Source organism: Pyrgilauda ruficollis, unplaced genomic scaffold (assembly GCF_017590135.1).
Source record: "Pyrgilauda ruficollis isolate IOZ18807 unplaced genomic scaffold, ASM1759013v1 scaffold174, whole genome shotgun sequence".
NCBI lineage: Eukaryota > Metazoa > Chordata > Aves > Passeriformes > Passeridae > Pyrgilauda > Pyrgilauda ruficollis.
Window position 1 is genome coordinate 321,546 of NW_024516320.1, and position 6,033 is coordinate 327,578.

Genomic DNA, 6,033 nt, shown 5'->3' on the forward strand with positions numbered 1-6,033 from the left:
ACAGAAGTCCAGATAAATGGCATCTGTAGCCTTTCCCCTGTCCACTGATGTAATCACTCCATCATAGATCAGTGGCTTGGTCAGGAAGACTTGTCTTTGATGAAGTCATCCTGGGTGTCTCGAGTCATCTCCCTGTTCTCCCTGTACCTTAGCACAGCTTCTAGGAGGATCTGTTCCAGGATCTTCCCAGGCACAGAGGGGAGGCTGACAGGGTGGTAGTTACCAGGGTGCTCGTTTCTACCCCTTATAAAGATGGGTACAATGTTTCCCCTTTTCCAGTCCCCTGGGACCTCACAAGACTGGCATGACTTTTCAAATATCATTGAGAGTGGCTTGGCAACTACATCAGTGAAATTGCTCGGGACTCTGGAATGTATCTCATCAGGGTCCATGGATTTATATACATTCAGGTTCCTCAGATGGTCACAAATCTGATCTTTATTTACAGTGGGAGGGACTTTGCTCCCTGAGTCCTCATCCTACTGTACATCCACTTGAGAGATGTGAGAAAAGAGGTTGTCATTGAGGGCTGAGGCAAAAATATTGTTGATTACTTCAGTCTTCTCCTCATCCCTTGTTACTAGGTTTCCAGGATTGTTTATCAGGGGGTACTCCTTCTCTCTCTTTGTTTTGCTTAATATATCTGTAGAAGACCTCTTTTTATTCTATTCATCGCCTGATAGGTTCAGTTCCAGCTTTGCCTTGGCTTTCCTCACTCCATCCCTACACAACTGAACTTTATACGCTTCCGAGATCACCTATTCCTGTTTCCACTGCCTGCATTCCCTTTACTTTGACCAGCAGGTTCCTGCTCAACATGACAGTCTCCTGCCTTCCTTGTATCATTTTTTACTCCTGGTGATTGCTAGTGCTGTATGGATTAATTCCTTAATGATCTGACAGCTCTATTCCACATCTTTGTCCCTGAGGGCAGCCTTTTAGGCTTGGATGGTCACATCCAAAGGGTAGTGCTCAATGGCTCACAGTCCTGATGGACATCAGTGACAAGTGGTGTCCCTCATGGGTCCTTATTGGGGCACCATTATTTAAAATCTTCATTAATGACACAGACAAAGGGATTGAGTGTTACCTCAGCAAATTTGCTGATGACACCAAGCCGAGTGGTGCTGTTACTACATCTGAAAGACAAGATGCCATCCAGAGGGACCTGAACAAGGTTGGGGATTGGACCCATGGCAATCCCTCGAGGTTTAACAAGACCAAGTGCAAGGTGCTGCAGCTGGGTTGGAGCAACCGCTGGTTCCAACACAGGCTGAGAGATAATCAGATGGAGAGCAGCCCTGGGGAGAAGGACTTGGGGGTGCTGGTGGCTGAGAGGCTGGACATGACCCAGCCATGGGCACTCCCAGCCCAGAAAGCCAAACGTGTCCTGGGCTGCATCCAAAGCAGCATGGGCAGCAGGGCCAGGGAGGGCATTCTTCTCTGCTCTGCTGAGAACCCACCTGCAGGGCTGCATCCAGCTCTGGGGTCCCAGCACAGGAAGGACACATGGACCTGTTGGAGAGAGGGGAGGCCACCAAGTTGATCAGAGGGATGGAACACCTCTCCTGTGAGGAAAGGCTGAGAGAAATGGGACTGTTCATCCTGAAGAAGAGAAGGCTTTGGAGTCACCTAATCACAGCCTTCCAGTACCTGAAGAGAGGCTACAAGAAAGACGGAGAGAGACTCTTTACCAGAGCATGTAGTGACAGGACAAGGGGGGATGGCTTCAAACTGAAAGAGAGCAGGTTTAGATTGGATATTAGTAAAAAATCCTTTATTGTGAGTGGTGAAGCACTGGAATAGGTTGCCCAGAGAAGTTGTGAATGCCCCATCCCTATAGAAGTTTTCAAGGCCAGGCTGGATGGAGCTCTGAGAGAGCCAATCTAGTGAAAGATGTCCCTGTACATGGCAGTGGGGCTGGAACTAGCTGATCTTTAAGGTCCCTTCCAACCCAGACCATACTATGATTTTATAATATCTGACAGCTACCTTAATGAAAACCTATGTTTTCTATCCTTTCTCAGCATTGTTTCTGAAAGTTAGTATATATTTCAAAATTAGTGTATAGTAATTACTACTGTTACTATAACTTCCTCTGGCAGTTGAGGCTGTGCAGATCTGTGTAGTGAATCAGAAGCAAATGGCAAACTTTGTGCAATGAAACTGCGGAAATTGTTGCCAATATAGTAGAAAAGTTAGGATCAAGAACAGTTAGCTAAAAGTGTTATTTTCCTGCACATAAAACCTTTCCGCTTAATTTCAGAAGGAAAAAAGATGTTATTTCACATACGTTATTTTACATATGTAATTTATATACTTATGTACACAATTATGTATAATTATACATGTTATATACTTTCTTCTCTATACAGTGATATATAATGTATGTATGATATCTTATTTAATATGCTATATGTTATAGCAATAGTACATAATGTTGCTATTTTTGTTCATGCTGCCTTTCTATATCCTCCACACTCAGTATTTACTAATCTCCTAACTTTAGAGAATTAAATTTTCTGGGTGAGTTTTTCAGTGTTGCATCATGTTACAGTTGTGACTTTCAGAATTCATCTAGATAATTTTCAGTGCAACTTTTGGAGGAGTAATCATTTATTTTCAAAGACTTTTGTATGTAGATGGTTGATATGGTTAAACAGCAATTTTTAAAAAGTGAAAATAAATTTAAAGTAGGAAAAAGGGAGACAGTGAATAACAGGAAGAGACAAAAGGAGAGCAAAGGTTTTCTGTACATATCTGACAGTGAAAGAAACAACAGTCTGAGAACAAAAACCAAGCCAATGGTAGATAAATTAAAAAAAAAAATTCTATTTCCATTGAACAAGTCCTGCTTTGCATTCAGTTGTTGTTACGTGGATGTGGAGCTTCCAAGGCTACAAAAAGGAGTGCTAATCCATGGAATGGAGGGAATGGCCAGATATTGCAGGGAGAAAAGAACTGAATCTATTGCCCCATGTCCAAACCAAGATTTCTAAAACAAGGAATATTCAGCACTTTTTTCCCTCCTTAGTTCATAAAATATTTTCTACTTCCATCTTGGCCAAGTTTCCTCTTTCCTTTCAGGTTTTTTGAAGCATATTTTCTTACCATTGCTTTGGTTTCCAGTGCCCAGTCCATGTTGCAAGAGGTTTTGTACAACTGAGGATTACCAGAAAAACTTCTGTCTTCAGACCAAGTTTCATATATTTTTGGTTCTCTTGGTGTGAAAACAATGACTCTTTCTTTTTAACCTGATGTGCTTTTAGGTTGCCCTGAAGTAGACATTGAGATTCTGTAGTTTGTCACATTTAGTGTGTGTTGAAGGGTCAAGTCCTGTTACAATGTAATGCACATAATAAGGAGAACTGGGCTCTTGTCATTATGCAACTATGAGCTTCCAATAAAAATATGATAAAGCTATCTAATAATGGCAGAATGAAATAATTATTTCCTCCATGCTTTAAGCAAATTTACAGGCTCTTCCAGTACAGCTTTGCTTGATGAACCTTGCCACCTAGCAACAAAGGACCCTCTCAGGCTTCTGGACAAAAGCTATACAGAGCTGACCTGTCAGCAGCTCTTCAAACCTGTCAAATAATTCTGGAATTTTTGTTTTTTTCCTTTTTTGCACTTAGCATTCAGCCCCACTGGCATTCTGCAGAACAGAGGAAAATAATTTTTAGCTATTTGGTTATTTGGTTTTGGAATCAGACAGCTATTTGGAGCCAGCTTGGAAACAAGCTTTAAAAGGCTAGACAGGGGAGTTAAAAAAAAAAAAAAAAAAAAAAAAAAAAAAAAAAAAGGACAAAATGTTAAGTGGTTCCTTTAACACATCCTTACTAGGCAGTAAGTGATCATGTGGAAGAACACCAATCAAGTAGGATACCTTCCAGACATCCTCATAAGTCAGGAGAAAACATCTGCTGCCCACCCATGTAGCCATGATATTATGAAAAATCCTTTGCTGGGATTTTTCCTCTCCTGAGAAGCTGAGGAGCCTCAGGAGAGAAATGTAAACAATTACTATCTGCTGCTGTGGAATGCAACAGGTGCATCTGTGATTGGTCCATGTGGATTGTTTTCCATTGATGACCAATCACAGCCACCTGTGCCAAGGCTGTGAGCAGTCACAGGATTTGTTATTCTATTCTGTTCTATTCTTGTTGTAGCCTTCTGATCTCTCTGTTCTTTAGTATAGTCTTAATGTAGCATTTTAATATAATATTTAACATAATAAATCAGCCTTCTGAAATGGAGTCAAGCCTCGTGTCTCCACACATGGAGAGTTCACCTCAACACACCCACTAACAGGGTAGAGTGCACAGCCCCTTTCTTTTTCATCTCCTCATGTCTCTGAGAAAGCTAACATTGGTCATGGTGTGAGACTGAGAAATGCTTGTGTTGAATCAGAGAAAGAAAATAAAATTATACATTAACAAAAAAACTCGCAAGTGCATATGGCCTAGAAAGATCCAAGAAGAAAACAGTGAGAACATAAAGCGCTTCAACAAATTCAGCAAAATGATTACTGGTGAAGAAGACATCATTTGCCAAAGTGACAGAATTGGGACTGTTCTCCACAGAGACATCTGGTATCTCACCAAATTACTTTATGCTTTTGAAGCTCTAAAACAGTAAAGGAAACTGCCTTTGACTACAAAAGAAAGTAGTGATTATAGTCGCAAATGCAATATATAGGATATATTACAAAATAAATGAGCTCTCTAACCAAAGAGAAAACATAAAACAACAGGAAAAATTATGTGGCACATGGGCTCTTCTCACTGTTCACTGGGCCCTGCAGAGGCTCTGGATGGTGGCTGGCATTCCAGGACTGTGCCCTTTGTTAGGCAGAAGGTCAGTGCCCCTTCACAGCTGTTGTTTGGGCTGCAGCTGTTTCCCACCAGCCAGGGCACAACCTGCAGCTTGCACTCCAAGCTACCTGCACTAGGTGTGTTCTGCAACAAGTCTGGGCTGCAAAAGGCCCACATGTGGGAGACTGGAATGCAGAATGAGACATCATCACAAGTACCACATAAAGCCTATATTTAGCGCCTACTCAATGACTGATATACACAGAACACTTTTGACACTTCCTCAGTAATCCTTCCTTTTGGAAGGTGTACCAAAAGCTCTGTGTCATGTGTACCAAAATTCTGTGTAGGCAAAAACACCCAACTCAATGCAAACAAAAAAAACCCCAAACAATACCACCCCTCCCAAACTAACAGAATCAAAAACAACCAACCAACCAACCAAAAAAACCCAATCCAAACCCCACCAAAACTAAAATAAAATCAAACCAAACAAAAAAATTTACAGTTGCAAATAGAAGGCAAATCTAAAGCACTGAATCAAATGCTGGGGAAAGGGACACTTAGCATTATTTTTTTAAGAAAACCAAGGCTGGTAGGGAGCAACTTGAAACAGTTTGTCAGCACGATTTTGAATTTCAGTTTTGGAGATATCTGTATAACTAAGTAGCATGAACAAGAAACATTTAAAAGTAAAGGTTCTTGAAAATATATGAATTTTATTTTGTTTGAGTTTAGTCTGTGACACTGAGAGTTATGGCAAGCAGAGGAAATATTTTGTCATACAGTCATGGAAATATTGGTTTTGCCATTTCACTGCTAATGGTCCTGTGTTTCTTGTCTTTTACATTGAATTCCCGAAATGTCACAGTGAAACAATTTGTACACATGGTGATGTCAGACTTACTGAAATAAGTCTTGTTCTGGTACACTTGATAGCTCTTAAGGTGCTTCGGTTGCTTCTGATGTTAGTCAGCGAGTAATATTGCATCTGCATAAACAGTGTCCTCTAAATGTTCTAGCAGCCTGTCTACTTTCTGTGGAAAGCTCTCTGGAGTTTCCTCACCTTTAGGGTTTAAATCCTGCTGCCTACCAGCAGATTAGGAGCATAATTTTTTAAATAACCAAATTGCTCTTAGTCATCAACCTACAGTAATAGTTTTTCCTAATTAGCTGGTGTCCCTCTCCATGAATGAACTGCAAGTTCTAGGAGCAG